Source organism: Xiphophorus couchianus, chromosome 1 (genome assembly GCF_001444195.1).
Source record: "Xiphophorus couchianus chromosome 1, X_couchianus-1.0, whole genome shotgun sequence".
Taxonomy (NCBI): Eukaryota; Metazoa; Chordata; class Actinopteri; order Cyprinodontiformes; family Poeciliidae; genus Xiphophorus; species Xiphophorus couchianus.
In genome coordinates, this window is record NC_040228.1 from 2,443,972 (window position 1) to 2,462,701 (window position 18,730).

General features: G+C 39.7%; 1 protein-coding gene across 2 annotated transcripts in view; it reads left to right on the top strand.

Moving 5' to 3' along the window:
* LOC114144895 (plexin-A1-like) overlaps nucleotides 1–18,730 on the top strand; it is a 286,607-nt gene that overhangs the window by 94,834 nt on the left and 173,043 nt on the right. The gene's annotated exons all lie outside the window — the stretch shown is intronic.

Below are 18,730 nucleotides of genomic sequence, written 5' to 3' on the forward strand. Positions count from 1 at the left end.
GGTGCGTCTACAGGTTGGCCGCCACACTTCTCCAGGGGTTCCGCTCACTGGTGACATCTGATGGCTGTTAAAGGAAACGCAGCTTCCCAGAAAAACCCCAGGACAGAAGAGGAAAAGAAAACAAAATAAAACAGGAAAAAGAACCCCAACCTAACACAAACATTGATCAAGGACTGCTAGTTTCATTAATTAGGGTAGGTCATCGAGTTTTATGCCAACTTTCTGTGCATTGTTCCACCTCTGATATCGGAATAATATCTTCCACAAACTGCTCATGATGCCATTCTGGGACATTTTATGATTGCCTATTGTCTTTATCCGACTCTTAGAAGTGTTCTTGTTTTTCTTGATTAGTTTAGGTTCAGGTGAAGCTGTCAGTCCACCTGCCTTTGACAGTATTAATAGATGTGCGTTGTTACAGACAGAAGATGTTGCAGACGAATAAACGCATTTTCTGCTCCTAGTCATACAAGTGTGTAGAAAAAGTGCCACGTTTAGAGATCAGCACAAAATGACTTTCCTTTACATTTCTGGCACAGGACGAGAGACACAAAACCTAAAATCCACAGATCATTGGTATGAATCCAAAAAGTCAACTCTTTCAAGAACGTACAAATTGGCAGCCATCAAATAAAGCTGTTTGATCTCTATAGGCAATTGCTGCATTGATCCACAGTCATTATGAACTCTTGATCTGCAGCAAGCAGTTCTAAGAGCACGCTTTAAAGTCATTAGGAAACCTTTCATGAGGTGTAATTTAAAGAAAGGACAGCCTTGTCCACTATTTAGAAAAGTTGTCTCTTTTTAATGCATTTGCACAAAAATACTGTGTTTTATATCCGCACACTTGTATATGTAACCAGGCAACTTTGAATTAATATGTCTCAGTCACCGCTGTCTGATTGGTGGACATCTGTCAGTGCCAGTCCTCTCAAGGTCGGCTTAATGTGTCGGGGACCAAACAGTAAATGAGACAAAGAAAAGCTGTGTTGGTTAATTAACATATTTAATATCAAGCAGGAAAATTTATGCAGAGAGTCAAGGCCAGCAGTATGACAGCAGAATAAGTGAGTAAGAAATATTAAACAGGAACTTCTTCAAACAAAATGTCTTTCTGTGGTCACGGTCCTGGCTAAGAGATTTTAGAGAAACATTTGAATTAAATGTTTGACCCATGACAGAATCCCAATTCACTCTGTAACTAAGTAGTCTGCGCCACATGTTGTACATGTCTTCTATGGAGAGTGAAAGCCTCCCACTTATATTTGTAATGTAGGAGGAGATTATTTAGGGGTACACACAAAATCATTATAATTATACTGATTATAAAATCATATTTGGATTTTTTTAAAAGTGTGAAGCATGTTAATAGATATAAACAATATAAAAGGTACAAAGTTTCTTGAAAACCTCTGAAATTATTTTACTGTTGTAGACAAAAAACAACTTCAAAGCATTAAAGTATCATCAGTAGGAGCTACACTTGAGAAATGTGTTACATCGATTTTACTAGCACATGTAACAGCAGAAATAGCTTTTGATATGTATATTAATATATAAAGATTGTACAGAATTAGGGCTGCACAACTGGTTGTACTGCTGCATTTCAGTGAGAAGGTTTTGGGTTCAAATCCTATCCTGGAGTTTGCATGCATCCTGTGGATGCATGTGTGGTCTCCTTTGAGTCGAAAAACATGTGTTAAATGGCCTCTCTAAATTATCTTTGGGTGTGAATGTGTGTGTGCACATGGTTGTCTGTCCTTTGTGTTTTTGTGTTGCCCTGCAATGGACTGATGACCTGCCCAGGGTGAAACCCATAGATAGATAGATGTCATGTAATGGTGGTGTTGAGGTGGTGAGGCAGACGCAGATGACCCAGGTGAGATGATAGATAGTTGTTTTAATAATAAATAAACGTCAAAACAGTCCAAAAACACAGGCAGCACGACTGAGCGGAAGCCAGGGCTCAACGCCGGTAGCAACTGGTTTTACCAATGGACACATGAAGGACTCAGAGCACATTAGACAAGGACCCGACAGAGACACAGACACACAGGTGACACTAAATACACAGGAGGTAATTACAGGGACGAGAAACACCTGGGGACAATCAAGGGGAAGACAGGACAACATGGAAACTCAGAAACACAGAAACTTGAAATAAATACACAGGAAAAACATAGATAGATAGATAGATAGATAGATAAATAGATAGATAGATAGATAGATAGATAGATAGATAGATAAAAAGGCACAATCCATTTTCCTACACGTCCTGGAACCTTTTAAGAGTCACAAAATTGAGAAAGCTGCACAGGTACAAATACTTCTTCATTGCATTCTGTCAGCTGAAGTCCTGTAAGTTTATTACCCCCTTTTACTGTGGATTCCTTTTCCAAGGTAAGCATATACATTAATGCATTCTCTAAGTCTTTGATTTCATTGATGGATGCTACTTGGGGAATTGCTATTTAATGTGCTGGTCCTACATTGACAGTATAATAAGTGCTGTTTGAGTTTATAGCACCAATAACTCACTGTTTTAAACTAAACAATGTAAAGACATTAAACCTGCTACATCTGGTGTGCATTTTCCCAACAAAACGAACCGTGTCTAAAATTCTGAATAAAAAGAAGAAATTGATCTCCTTTCAAGATCAAATTCTGCCAAATCAAAAGTTGGCTTCAGTATTGCACGTTTACAAACCCCTGAATCTCTCCCCAGTGTACTCTAATCGGATTGAGCTTTCCAGAGTCCGTACATAAATCTTTTTCCAAATATTTCCTAATGAATCCGTTTAAGGAAGTTGAGACAAGAGATCTCTGCGTGGAGTGGAGCCTGCTAGGCCACAGCGTTGTTTATGCCAGTTTGTTTGTTTGGCGAACGTGAACTCATCAACCCTTTTGCTAACATGATTACCCCCCTCCCAAGCCATGTGGGCCAAGAGTTAACACACACGAAAACACTTTGAGATGTACACGCAGACCAAGCCAGGCCACACACCCCTCTGAACGCACTGGCTCCTCAGACCCCGACAGAAACAGACAGCACCAAAATATCACTTCAGGGTTTCCATGTCAACACTAGCAGATGCAACATTAATTCAATCCGGCCGTGAAAGCCACCAAGCGGAATGGATGTGAGCGAGGGCGAGCATGTTGGAGCTGCTCTGGCCTTTTGAGCCTAAACTTGAACAGACTGAAATGTTTCCTGGAGATCAAAGCCAAACTGAGGAAGTTTTCATAAGAAATACTATTTTCTTTAAGTAAATTTTATATATCTTAATTTCAAATTTCTGTATTATAAGCACATTCAAGTAGTGTGGAAAGGATTAATCAGATTCATTGTGATTAATTGATTATTGAAATAATTAGAAAGTGTTTTGTAGCTCTGTAATCGTTAACTGCTTTATGCATACACAGTCAAAAAAGGTCATTTGCTGAAGAAAATAAACGGTGTTCAGAGTAGTAATTGAGCCACAAAAATATATACATGATGCACTTAAAGACAAAAACACCTTTGTCTGTACATATGTTTTAGCCAAACTCTTGAAGTGGCTTAGTTTTTGCTTAACTTAGTTCAGATTTACTAAAGGAATGCTGTGGAATTGTATTTTAGGCAATAAAATGTTTGTTTTCCTAATTTTAAAAAGGAACTGAATTATTTGTTTTTGTATCTTTTAATATATTTCCAATATTGTATAAAAAAGGTTGTAGAATGTGCCAACTATGTGGTCTGATTAATCACTTAATCGCCAGAATAATTGATTAATCAGTTACTAAAATAATCGCTGGTTGCAGCCCTACATTCAAGCTACTTGGCAGCTAACTTTTAGAGGTTAAACCTTTAATCTATGTGGATCCTATTCATCCTCCCTGCCATCAGTCTGTCACAACATAACACCTTTTCTTTTTCAGCCAAAGGCGTCCAACCTGTTTTTGGCACCCCGTTCAGTTAATGTTGACAGTTTTTAAGTTGCAGATGGAGTAGCTGTGGTGGGTGATGACGAATTGTTTACCTCCTGTATGGATGACCTTCTTAAGTTCAAAAGCAGTGTCCTGTTGTTTTAGGGTGTGTGGCTAAAAGATGCATACTGTGCCAGGTTTAAGAGGTTGCTGAACAGCTTCCGGTTATACTTTAATTCCTTAGACAATGACACTCGATAGAGGTTTCTGAAACAAGAACCAGGAATTGAATGTGTGACAGTCTGTTAGCTAATATTTAGAATGAGAAATGTTCAGGTAGTCAGTGTTTTTGTAAAGTAGAGAGTCTGTGTCTCTAAATTATCTTTAGGTTTGATTATTTGTGTAGAACAGACATCTTGTTTCTCATCTGCAATTCTGATCATAATCATGGCTCTAACTGTTTTTTTTTTTAGTTGTGTCTCCAAATCCATTCACCATGAATTAACTCTGTAAAGAAAAAGAAACTCTCAACACAAGACACTTTCAGATTTACCAACCTCCACAGTCAAGAGCGACTGTGGAAGAGAAGAGCCTCTTTCTTGGGTCCCCTGTCTCTGTGGAATCTGAAACTGCTTTCATATTTGCAGAAGAAGCTTTGCATGACCTGTGAAAGAGAAACTCATTTTCGGTCTCTGTTTGTCCATCTAATGTGCGAAACAGAGGCAGGGGCTGTAGCTGACTAAACACGGAGCGCGATGACATTTCTGTCAATAAATAGAAAGGAGACGTGTAAAATGTCCCTGGGTGGACATGTTCAAATCAAAAATACTTCAGCTGGTGTTTATACTCTGTGACATTTTCAAGAAAAACATGCCTGGCAAAGAGAGCGACTTGTGGTTAGGTTTAAAGTCTGTAGTGAATCACACAGTAGTTTAATGCGACTCTTTCGGTTAGCTAGTAACACTTTTGGAGCGTACGGCGTGCCATGTTCCCTAATCCATCTCCATCCTTTTGGTGTCATTTGCAGTAAGAAGTGCTGCACTGAGCAATCTGGCTGACATTAAGCATATCCTGCCATTCAGCCCTCATCTTTACCTCCCTGACTCGTAGCTCACTGTGACACAATCTGTCTCCTGCTTTCTTTTTCAAAGCTCTTCAGCCAGGAAAGGATTTTGCCTTTCACTTTTCTCTATTATACTTTGCCTTAATGCCAATGTACATGTTTTATAGCTGCTCAACAACACTGCACTCAGATTTCACTTGTATTGACATTGAAAAAGCATCAATGCTTTCATTTCACACGTCAAATTATGGTTGTAGAGCCTTAAAGGTCAAATGACACCCAGATAAAGATGTCTATTGACGTGTAAGTGTGGTTTCAGACTGGGTGGGCTCTATTAAAGGGGCTAACTAAGCCTTCCTCTATCCCTGCAGCCTTCTTCACCACCTTTTTTGACATCTTGTTTAGGCTGTTCAGGGTACCCCGCTGTGTTAGCAGAGATTAGGGACCCAAAGACCCGCTAATAGCAGAAGTGCCTTTTTTATTGGTCCAAACACCAAATATACCTTAATATGCATCAATACACACAGTGGAAAACAGCCTGTCATGCCTCCAGAAGATAACGTCCACGGCCTTCCTTCATTCTAATCTTTGGGGAACAGCCAATCAGCCCCTAGGAAAATAAATATTTTGCCTTCTCTAGCAGCATTTTCTTTCCAATATTTTAGATTTGCTCTATGAAAACCCCCAGAATAGGCAAATTTTTACACAAAGGATTTAGTTACGTTCCTCAGGCAGATCCCCAAATGGATTAATGAACCACAAATAGGCAAGGGCCACTGCATTTGGATGAGTGCTGCAGATTAAGAAACTCTAATATTCTACTGATTATAATGGGATGAAACAACAAGACTGGTTTAAATATCTTTAAAAAAATCTCTATTGAAATCAAGTGTTTGGAGGGAATGTTTCTCATACTGAGGTGTTGTCCTGAAATGCCAACATCTCATTTGAAAGTTATCCTAAACACATAAGACTTCAGCAGCAAATGACAATACTGACAGGAAATTTATGAATTAGAAACAAAGTTAAAATGGAAGTTATTAGAAATAAAACTTTGTTTGACTGCATGTTTCAAACTTACTTATGAAACAACTGCTATGCTTTAAGCCCACAACAATATGGAGAACAATCACTACACTCAACATGATGATGCATTAACGTGTGAATATACTGTAATTTCCCGATGTTGAATTGAGAAGCTTTACAAAGTTGGGTTTGTAACTTTGGTTCCCAGTCAGAACCCACCCCCTCTGTTCTGACTGGGCCCTAAATGTGCGCTGAGGCAAGTTTTGCCTGAGGAAAATGTGACTTCATCCTCTATCCCTCCCTCGTGTTGGCTGTTCTTTTTGCCCGGTCTGTGAGGGATTTGGAAGGGGCCACGGGGTGCCAGGGAGCAGGGCAAATCAACATGTGCCGGGGCAACAGAAGGTGTGTGGGTTCCTCTGTTTCAGTGTGCGTGTGTGCATGTGTACAGTCGCTAATCTTCTACCGGGGGGGTTCCACCAAGATTAGTATAATCAGGGGCTTGTGTGAACCCCCCCTTCTTACCCCTGCTGTGCTTCATCTCCCCCTTATCCCATCCTCCTCTCTGCGCCGCTCAGCCCACTATCCACCTCCTCATGCCTCTATCCCTGCAGCCTCCTTCACCACCTTCATCTTTTGAGCCATCCGTCTCATCCCTCTATCCTACTCTCAATCTCTTTAGCACCGCTCTGTTCCATTTCTCACCCCGCGGCTCCATTCATCCCCCCACCGACCTCATCCTCTTATGCTCATCCTTATCGCTGCCCTCTACATTGTCGGCATTTAGCCGAGCGTTTCGGAATTACAAGCTCCTGCCTGGGTGGACTAAACTTCTGACACACTTCTTGTCAAACCTTAGACGTCCCATTTGTGTTAAAACAAAGTTCCTGTAGAGAAAAACTAGGCAATAGGGATAGCAAAGTCTTCAGAAGGAGAGAGGCAATGAAGTATAGGGTTAAAGGTGGAGAAATTGCACAGTACAACAAATGATGATTTAAAAACTTTCAACTTCTTGCAGAAAATACACTTTTTACTAAGACGTGCAGCCAAGCATAAGATCGTGTAGGAGTTTGGCTTCGGTTGCGTCCGATTTAAAATTCTCCATCACTCTCTGTTTTCAGCCCTCTGCCTGCGTAGATCTCCTCAAATGCTCCGCTTTATCCCATCCCATCATCCATTTATCTTCCTCCCTCTGTCATCCATCGCCTTATTTCAGCACTGGATACTCAATACAGCAACTCAACACTTCTCACAGAGGGTCTCGTCTACTTATCTTCACCTTTTCTTAAGGTGAAGATAAGTAGCCTCTTTCGCCAGATTAAAACGGAGGAAGACAAGCGTTGTCACATCCGGCACAGCTCCATGCACTGACGTGGGTGTAGAACCAGATGTAAACACAAAGTGTTAAAATTGACACGTTAGTCTTACAACTGGTTGCAAACTAAACAGAACATTAAGGCAATATTATTATTTTTTGTCAAACCGATGTTTAGTGTGGAAAAACCAGCTAGTTGAAGTAGATGTAAATCTTTAGTACCTTTAGCTTACCACCCTGTTGTATCTACGTTTGAGACGCTCATTTTGAAGCAGTAAAGGAAGTAGCTTGAGTTGTGTTGTGCTAGTAGACTTGACAAAAAAAACTACTTCTCGTCGGGTTTGCTAACACTCGGTTACAAAAGTACTGAAGAAGTTTCTGTCAGTTTTAAAATGTTTATTTGGTAGCATGTTAAATACTTAGCACAAAAATGAAATGATGATAAAATAACAGGCAAAGAACCTTTAATAGGCACCATAAGCCAATAACTAGCTAATCATTAGCTGCTAACAATGTCAGTTTCCAGGATGGTCTTTGAATGATCAGAGCTCAATTGAATTAATGTACACAGTTGAAATTCAATATATCTCCAGTTCAAGAATTAATTATTCTAATTACTCTTTCATTTTGCTTTTGCCGCCTTAAAATTGAACAGTAAATCCTCAAGGTATTCTCCATTTAAGTCATGTCTAACATTTTTACAAAGATTACCAACTAAGCACCCAAATGTCATTGTTTTTTTTTGTTTTTTAAACTTAAAATACAACGTAAATTTATTGTAAATTGTATTGTTTTTATAATAAACTCAACATGCAATGCTTTACTTTTCAGCCTTTTGCCTTATAAAAAAAATAAACAGTAGTTTCCTATCTTTATAGGTTGAATTTGTTTGGTATTTTGTTGGTCTACAAATGTTTTTATTCCACCCCCAGCAGCAAAACGTAGAACTTTCTGTGAAAATCCAAGTTGTGTTTAATCCTGTTTATAAGACATGTAAAAACAACTGACCCAAAATAAAAAGTAATGCTGGATTGCAAACATTATTTCAGGTATTCTGTACCATAAAACATTCAACTAAAGCTCTTTGGTGAAATGACCTTTTTGCTTAGAATAAATGTCAGTTTATTGACTTGTAATTCTCCTTCTATTCAGCCAAAAGGTCAGGTTGTAACTGTAGAATATATCTTCATCTCTAAAAACAGCAACAAAGAACATTCTGCCTTAAAGCAAAAAATAAAAAAAATAAATCACCTTTAAATTTTCTGTCCAACTGAGACATTGTAATTATGGAAATTTTTATTTTTGCCAAATTTTTAATAGGACCCAACCTTGTAAAGGCTAGGTAAGCCTGTTTATGTGTGTCAAATCAATAAATTTTTGGTATATACAGTAGATAATTGGGAGACGTCTCTAACAGACTTTTGGATAATTTATACAACATCTCTAATTTTCAAATAAATCAAACCAAAAAAATTAAAAGGTTTACATTATCAAAACCTGCAAGAGCAACTATAAAGCTGTTCTTGAGCGAGCAAAACAGGCAGTAGTGCAAACAATAAAATCTCATAAAATCACATTTCTATTCATTCTGTTGAACTACATATTGTTTCCTCTCATGAACTGAATGTTAAACCAAGACACACACAGAAAAATTGAATCAAAGACACTTTACTGAGGAGAGGACGCAGCCATTGCTGGTTTACATCAGATACTGAGCCTGACCTTTGGAAACAGAGAGAAAAGGTTTGGAGATGAATCCTGTAGTGTTCACACCATAAATGCCAATACGTTTTAGCTTAAATTCACATGTGTAATAAAAAAAAAAGTCTGCTGCCGTTTAGCTAAAACACAAAGAGCCACACCAAGAAAAGTCTCCTTAGTTTTCTGGCAGCTGCAACAACGGAAAACAAAATTAAGATTCCACGGTCGCACAAGGCTCCCTTGCTGTTGTTTGTGCTCCTTGTTAGCATAGGTGGCCAGGTTTCAGTTTTTAAACCATGACATGCTGCACAGGAGGAAAAATGTTTCCTTCACAGCTCTTTTGGCCTTCAAAATTGTGAGAAAATTCACTTAAGTCAGATTCTCAAGCGATACATCACCTTTCTGGGTTTCTCCTTTCCTCCGTCTCTTCTCCTCCTCTCCAACTTTGTCGTTTGACTGTGTGTATTTGTGTGCTCATGCACATATGCCCATTTTCTTTTGAGAGGGTCAAAACCACGCATTATTCCCAAGTGAAGTCCTCACGCGTTTTCACATGCAGATCAGCCACGCAAGCCTCTCCCCAGAGGCTTTCACATGGACCAGCTATAGTTTTCAACTTCCCAACAAAACCCACTTGTCCCGTATAGTCGTCCCACCAGCCACCGGCCTCCTTTCTGTGAATGCAGCGCCTCTTTGGCTTCTCTGGCTGTTGACTCGGCTGACAGTCTGAGAAATGCTGTTTACTCTGGTTGAATGAAACGTTCAACAAAACAGGCAAATTTGCTCCCAAAACAGGTTTTTGGGAGCAAATTTACGTTCATATAGTAACAGAAAACGTGTTCAATAGCAGCAAGATGCAGGTATGGATGGATCAGCAGAGATTTTTCTTAGAATAAATCCTTGTACACTGACAAAATGGCCATGACACCACTATGTGGTTCAAGTGAACTTAACATTACTTGATTTGCCTTTTAAGTTCTGTCTTTTAATGGGTATGTCACACTAAAGGTTCCTGGTAACAGTCTGTTTAACAATGAAAATCCATTCTTTCTGGGTTTCTGGGTTAAAAAAACAAACATCAAATGCAGTAAATGTCAACTACTCAGAGGTTTATGTATTAGTGTGACATGACAATGTGTAGTTTTAATTATTGACTTCTATTAAAGTCAATAAATTACTACATTCTGAAAAACTTCATAGTTTCTTCCTATTAACTTTAATGACTAACTTTTAATTTTAGCCTTTAGAAGCTACTAACTTTTATTTAGGTAAACATGAGGACCCCCAAGAGCGTTGCTACAGGTAACTGATCATCTGATCTGTCCCTTTGACATTTTTTTATTCCAGATCCTTTCAATGAATTGGAAAATAATTGAAATGCCAATTTATTTCAGGAAGTTAATCACTAAAATCACACAATTGGATGTTTAGAAACTTCTATTTCTGTTAATTGCGTTTCGTTTTTGCTTACAATTAATGAAAACATGACATTTAAAATTATAATATCAGACCACTTAAAAAACATTTCAATACCGAAATACAGTGTTAATGAAAAATACCTGCTTTAAAATGGTCTGTTTTCAGAAGGTACTTTTAATCTGGCATTTAAGCCTCTTTGGAGCACATATTGTAATTCATTGAAAATGACTGTGCAGTTTATTGAGATGTTTCTGTATATTATTTTTTTCCATTCAGAGACTTTGCATGTTAGCTTTGATTTAAGGGCAAGCAGCTGCGCATAAATCTAGTGATACTTGAATGTAATAATATTCCAAATTGAATCAAAGACTTAAAAAGAGCAAATTATGCTGAACAAAAATTTCTGGGGGCTTCTTTTTGCATATGGTCAAAGATTAATGCACTTTCTAATATACTGAAGCCTGCAGATGTTTAAGTTTTACTTTCCTTTCTTCATCAGCATGCAAAACAAATGTTTTATTGCCAGATTGCCAAATGTGTTGCTTAGCAACATGATCCTATTGACCATTAGCTCTTATCTCTGTACGTCTATGAATGTGTGTTTATTCGTCCATTGTTGTGATCTGCATTGTGTGAAGGGACGCTTAAACTTAACATTGGCTAACTCTGCTTTTATTGCACTATATCCCAACAGAGGCTCATGATAATAGACACAAAGGAAGTATATAATGCACTGCTGACTGCGGAAACCCACACACAAAGGAACACATGCATAATTAACCTGAATGGGAGGGTAAAACCACTTACTTTAGTGGTGTTTGCTTATCAGTCATATCTGTGTTCCCACCAGTCTTATTGGCTAAAAGGAGGGAGGGAAAGCATGAAGTCAGTGACTCAGGAAGTGCAAACTAATAATAAAAGCCAATAAACAAAATAGTTTTCCCAAACTGGTCACTAGCTTTGCCTTAGTTTAGAAAATGTGCCACAAATGGTTCTTTGATACCCATTTCTCCCAACTTCCTCATTAAAGTTCTGCGTCCGAAACGTCCTTCCAGAAATATAATTGAAAGTAGGGAGAAAGGCAAATGTTGCTTTAATCTCATTTGCAGGAGAACAATAGGCCTGGGAGCACACTAAATTCATAAAAGTGACTTTAATGCAATAAAGTTTAATGAGGTAATTTGGGGCTGCTCAGTGGCGCAGTTGGTAGCACTGTTGCCTTGCAGCAAGAAGGTCCTGGGTTCGATTCCCGGCCGGGGTCTTTCTGCATGGAGTTTGCATGTTCTCCCTGTGCATGCGTGGGTTCTCTCCGGGTACTCCGGCTTCCTCCCACAGTCCAAAAACATGACTGTTAGGTTAATTGGTCTCTCTAAATTCTCCCTAGGTGTGAGTGTGTGTGGTTGTTTGTCCTGTATGTCTTTGTGTTGCCCTGCGACAGACTGGCGACCTGTCCAGGGTGTACCCCGCCTCCCGCCCGGAACGTAGCTGGAGATGGGCACCAGCAACCCTCCCGACCCCATTAGGGACAAGGGTGCACAGAAAATGGATGGATGGATGGATGGATGAGGTAATTTGTGACAAAGCGAGATGGTGGAAGTGTCCTGTCATGTGCAAAAGTATACACACACGCACACCCCCGCACGCACACGCACACCAGGAGGGATGATGCACAGCAGGAAAGTTAAAGTTGTCACAATGAATATTTATGACAGGGGTAAAATTAGGTCAAACACCGGCTCTATAAAGCAGACTGTCGCACCTGGTTGGTTGGTTGGTCTATGGGTGGTGCTCTGTCAGTGATGAGTCATGCTGGAGGTTTTTAAAGTGGGAGGTAAGTCTGTAGTACAGCCAAGGGATTACTATGCAGCCTCATGTATTAGTGATACAGTGAAAATACAGATTCTGGCACTCGACATTAAGGAACTGAAACATTTTGCATTAAGATGCACCAATCAGAAGTTCCTGGTCAGTTTCCAAATACCAAATTAAACTGACTTTTAATTTGTTTTCACAAACCATAAACAGCAATCAAAAAATAATCTTTTCTACTTTACCTGCTGTAAGCACTTGCTAGTGTTTTTTTTAGATTTGAAATTGTTAAAGCATTTTATGCATTAACAATTTTTTTAAGTAATTTTACCTTCATTAGGATTTTCTATTCTTTGAATTATCCTTTAATTTTGCTGCTGTTGGACCTGAATTTCCCCACTGGGTCACAGTAAAGGTTATTTCTATTCTATTTTTTTCTGGTATTTTGGCACTGAGTTTATCTACACAAGCCAAGGCACTCAAACACTTTATAACACCCTGGCAGGACCTTCTGACAGCAATTTCATTATGAATGAAATAAAACTGAAGACTGAAATTAAACGCTATAAATAATTCTCTTTACTCACATTTTATAACCGACATTCTAAAGCTCCAAGGTTGGACTGCTGGCACTGAATTTGTATGTTTTTGCAGTTACAACAGTCCATGTTTGAGTTTTTTCCTAAAAAACTGTTTACAAAATTGTTGCAGTTTGATTGGCACTCTCCTTGATAAAGATGAATTGGAATTATTGCTAGACTCTTCAGAAACACAGCTTCTTCTTTGTGTTCAACGCTCAGCCTCGTCCACCGCACCCCGTCGGTCAGCAGCTCTAAACAGGAGAGGGGGATAAAGGTGAAGAGGGATGAGGGAAAAGTGAGAGAGCGATTAAAGGCAGACGGATGGATGAGGCAGAAGATGGAAGCGAGAGGGCAGCAGAGCCAGGAGAGAGGAAGAAACGCTGGACGGTGGTGCTAGGGAGCAGATGAGAAATATGACAGAAGGAACCAGGAGCTGGAAATGAGGAAAAGAAAAGTGGGGACATAAAGAGGAGTGGGGGGGTGTATGTTAAGTAGAAGAACAGAGGAGAAGAGAGAAAAGTGGTGTTCGATTCAAGCATGCTTGTAACAGCGACGATATAAGGGCTCCCGGTCCCTGCCAGGTCCCCATCGATTACAGGTCACTGCAGGCTAAAAGGAGCCGCTGCTCAAACTCCATCTCCCACAATCCATTTTAAAGCTTCAGGCATCAACAACACCAACCCCAGGTAGTACAACCAACCTCACCGCAGAGGACGTTTAATTATTGAACTCAGCTGCATTAATATTTTGGCCATAATCTGGCATCATTAATTTTCCTTTCCAAATCAATAAAATGCTTCTGTATAGAGATTCACCGATCAGATATTGGGAGTCGGCTTAAAATCACTCGGTTTTCTAAATTTTTTTCTGCCAATACTAATTTCAGACTATTTCAATTTGTCTTAAGAACTCAAATAAATTGATAACACTTTTGTAAGATTCATTAGCATTTATTATTTATATCTAACCTCTAAGCAGAGGTGACACCTGGGGTGTGTGGGTGTGTGTGTGAGAGAGAGGAGAAGCTGCAAAATGGCAAAACGATTAGGAGTTGGAGACATTTTAAAGTGTTTATCATGTAATATTATCAGTTAGCATAAGTGCTTTGTGTTCCCCTGAGTATATAGACCCATACCGCTGAGATTTTCAAAAAACTTTTAATCTTTACAAATCTGCAAAGGAAAAAAAAAGCAGAACACAGGATCCTTAAAGAGTCTTTAATTCAGGTACCTAAAATGAAAGCCTTAAAATTTCTTAAGTTAATTTAAAACGAGAGCTGGCCTCTAATATTTTAATCACAGGTCTTATATTTTGTCTTGACAGGGCTATTTAATCTGGCATATTCTGTGTATTTTATTCCTGCGGAACCTTTTTGACATGAAGAAGTTTGAGTTGCACTCAGACATCTTTTTCTTTTTAAAGGTTTTATTGGCTCTAATGGCCTTTATTTAGTAGTGAGGCCTCTTTATATGGGTTGTTCTTAATCCCTTCACCACCACAGCATCCCAAACATCCTCATGTTTGTGTTCTGTGACTCAAAATGTGAAGAGGCGGCGATCCACTGTGTGTTAAAATATAACGTTAATGGGAGTAATATTTACACCACCATTGTGTTTGGAGACTTAAAACATGTCACATCATCCCAACTACCATTCCATGAGCTACAGGATAAAAGAGTAAACATTCATGTGTGACAGTAATATAAATTTGGCAACTGTTTTATTGCCAAGCAGGAAATGGCCAAAGAGAAAAGAGGAAAACACAAAGCAAAGGTTCCACAGTTGGCTTTCAAATCCCCTGGATTATTGACCTCCATAAAGGAGGCACCAGCTTTTCCGCTACGCCATGCACTGGCCTGGCAACCGTTTTTAAGAATCTTTCTTTTTGTTATCATACCCTAGATATCAAAGTCCCTCCCTGTTTATTAAATACAACTGGACATGAGAAGTAATTTGAAATATGTCCCCTGTTCCAGACCAGCCAGTCCTCCAGGCACCATTAGCTAACCGACGAGGTGAGGATGCGTGGCATTATTTCAGCAGAGGTGAATCACTCTGTCGCCGGGTCCATAGGGGTTAACATTCCTTTCAGCTGGGGAATGGGATGAGGAAAAAGAGAGACGCGCTGTTGTTCCAGTACAGCCTGAGGTCAGGGTAGGTGTGTACAGTGAACTGTAATAAAGGATGCTCACTGAAAGGAGTCACGGTCTCTGGACAGTACTTGTGTGGCGTTTGCGTGCACTTTGCTAGTTCATGTTGCGTTTATGGGTGTGACGCTGAGAACTAAGCCTAGCCATTAATGAGCTCCATCCACATGGATATCCATTCCTCTGTGGGAGACCTTACAAGTCAATCTGCTTTTGTTGACATCAGTAATTAATATCTGACACTTCCTCTAGTCTTTGACCTTAATCTTTTAATGCAGAAAATGACTGAACACAAAAGAAAAAAAAGATCTTGGCTTTCAATGAAATATCTTGATAACCATGTTATAATTATGCTGCCTACAGCTTCAATCTCAATCACTTCCTTTTATTTTAATTAAAAATAACGGTGCCATTAGATCAACATATCCTAAATGTTCTGTTTTTATGACTAAATACAATCTTATCACCTTCCCGTTGGCCTCAATTGTACTTTAGGTTCTTATCTTGTCAAGATGAAATGCTAAATAAATGTACATGTGCAAACCCAACTGATTAACCTTGGCATGTTGGCATGTGACCACTTTAGCATCCTGAAGCAATTAGCTCAGAGCTCCACTGGGAATTAAAGTCGACTCTCATCCAGACTGATTGTCATGGCTCAACAGTATCAATAGTCTTGTTGCTTTTCTGTTCGTTCTTTAGTGCATTGCAAAAATATGAAAATCCTTTACTATCATGCTGAAAAAAAGAAGCCAGGATAATGAACACTTTATTTGTGAAACTTGCTGACAGGTTTGAATCTTTGCTGTTTGTGATGCGTTTACTCCACATGTCTCAGTGCTAATTAATTGTATTTTCTACTCACCTACAGCATGTCACCAGGTATTATAATATGATTTAGGGTTTGATTGTTATTATTCCAGTGCATACTACACTAAAGTTTCTCCAGCTATTATCAGAATAAAAGACATCCAAGCAACAAACATATGGAAAGTTACTTTGAGTGTTGTTAATCTTGACATACTAGCAGATGGCACATAATGTAATCTGAGTAGACTTTAAATATTTATTTTGCATTCACAGTTACAGTTAGGGTTGGGAATTTGGTGGTTATTGCTCCATTGCTTATTACACCAGAGGAAACCGCAAGTAACGTAATGGGCAGGAATGGGCAACTATCATATTGTTTGTCTTTATTTTAGGGGGAAAAAGCAATTATTACAACAGACTGTAACTGATTATGTTTGGTGACTATATTTCTACTATTTCTTTATCAGTAAATGCTGAATTCATGTTTTAAAATGTCACTGAATTAGGCACCAGCCCCACAATGATGCAAAGATGTGCAAGAATAGACAATGCATACATGGGTAGAACTACAGTTTTTCTACTATCCTGTTTTTTCCTCTTAGCAGTTATGAAATAAGACCAATTATGACTCCTGATCAAACCAAAGGTGAGTCTACGTGACCTCTGGCTGACAGAAATTGTTAGCCGATTGTTCATCGGAGCCACATAACATAGTTATGAACAACTATAGAGAAGTAGACAGACTTCTCTAAAGTCTGTCTACTTTAGAAAAGACAGATCCAGATGACAGGTGTTGGTTTCAAAGCGATAGCCAAAAGGTCTGGTGTGAGAAAGATCAAGACTACTAAAGTACACCATTTAAAATTGGGAAAATAAAAAGCATGCCTCTACTACTGTCAATTCGTTTTCAATTTTTATTTTAAAATGCTGTTTAAATATAAATTCAACACTTGACCCTTTGTGAGAAAACGTCCTGCTGCAAAGCATCTTCTGCCACCTGCTTTACACCAGGAACACAACGACACATTAGTCTTCACTTCCTCTTCCACTAATGATGGTATTAGCTGCAGTGGCAGCTCAGGAACATTTCAGCCTTTGCTTGGTCAGTGGTAGAAATATTCTCTTGTTGAAATGGCAGACCTGCCACTGTGGCTCGTGGTTTGGTCCTTGTTATGAATTTACTCTCATTTGACCTTTGTCTAATTCCTCACCCCTTGCTGTGTTGCATTACTCCATGCAGTCAAAGGAATCTCTGGCAACTTCTCTGGCAATTCTTCAAAAGAACTTTAAACCTCAGTAATGATGCGACATGGAATGTCTCGTGTACGTTTTTGAAACAATGAGTTACAACCAAGCTTTACCTTGATATCTGTAACTTTTCCACGACAAGTGGTCAGGTTGTTCCAAACACATTTGACTTTTCCTGTCCAATTTTGCTTTCTACAGCCACCCACCCACACAGAACTTGTCCTCGTACATGAAGTGACACTAATGGAGCATTCCATAATCTGCTTCATTCATCTCTCAGTAATGGGCTGTGCTATCAATCCAGATTAAGTGTAGGTGGAGGGAGGGGAGAGCTCTCCGAGGGATGTGTCTGTAGTCACCCTTGTCTTAGCAATCCCTCATAAGGCGTGCGAGTAATAACCCTTTCAGCAGTATAATCTCCGTCGAGATGAGACGGGGTTTCAGCCAGCCTTGACCCAACTGACACCGTTGCTGATGATGATGTCACTAGCTCAAGTAGACGTCTTGTCTTGAAATGTGTGTATGTGTGTGTTTTCCTGAGATGACTGATCATGAGTAGAGGTCAAAACCGTGATCTCATCTGTCTCTCTCAGCGAGCTGATTGAATCGAATGACCGGAGCGATGCCGGGGAGGGGAACCTCGTGCCCGAGCGCTTCTCATTATTTGGTGGCAAATGCGAAGCATGTGCTCAGGTGATTCTCTTGTTTGTTCGCCAAACATAGTCGGAGGTTTCGGCATCATTCCGGCTTCCCGTATTAATGAGCGTGCTCCGGCGAGGCCTGCCAGCATTGCCATGCGGCCAGCTCTCAGCGGCTGCTTTTTCATCTTCAGAATAATGGAAAATACAAAGACTTGCACTTCCTCTATCTTTTTTTCACATTAATACAGCAGGTGCTTTTTTGGCATGATGCTAGGACTCCATACCTTGCTGACACAGACTGTGACAAAAATGAAATTGCATTCATTACAGAGCAACATATCGCACCCATAATGATTACCGCTTCACTTTCCCCTTCATTCCCCTTCACTCCACACATACACGGCTACAGGAAGCACACGCTGATTTTGTCTTATCTTTTCTCATTTTATTTTTCTCAGCTGTAATTGTGAAACAGCTTGTTTTCCTTGTGCGGCCTGTTGTGCCGGTTTGCTTGCCGTGTTTTTCCGGATAAAGGGTCAGTTTAGTTTCCGCTCTGCTGTCTCTTGTTTCTGTTCGCCCGTCTTAATAAGCGAGCTGTTGTGAAGAGGACCAGCGATCCGTGACCTGCGTGCTCACCTTTCAGTTTGAAGTGCAGCGTTTACCCAACTTTTCAGGCCCAACATTGCTTTTTTTTTTTTGTAATGCAGCTCTTGTAGGATGTGTCAAGTCAAGTTACTGGCTGTTTTTACTTGTTATTGTCTGTGTAAAACAGGAACCATTTTAAAGGAGAAGCTTGCAAAATTTCTCTTAAGTAGATTAAAAATAAATTACATGAGTTAACCTATATATAAAAAAAAAAATAATTCCCTTCTCACCCACCGCGGGTGGTTCGTATCCTCTGAGCTCGGGTCCTCTACCAGAGGCCTGGGAGCTTGAGGATTCTGCGCAGTATCTTGGCTGTGCCAAGGACTGCACATTTCTGGACTGAGATGTCTGATGTTGTTCCCGGGATCTGTTGTAGCCATTGACCCAGTTTGGGGGTGACTGCCCCGAGGGCCCCGATGACCA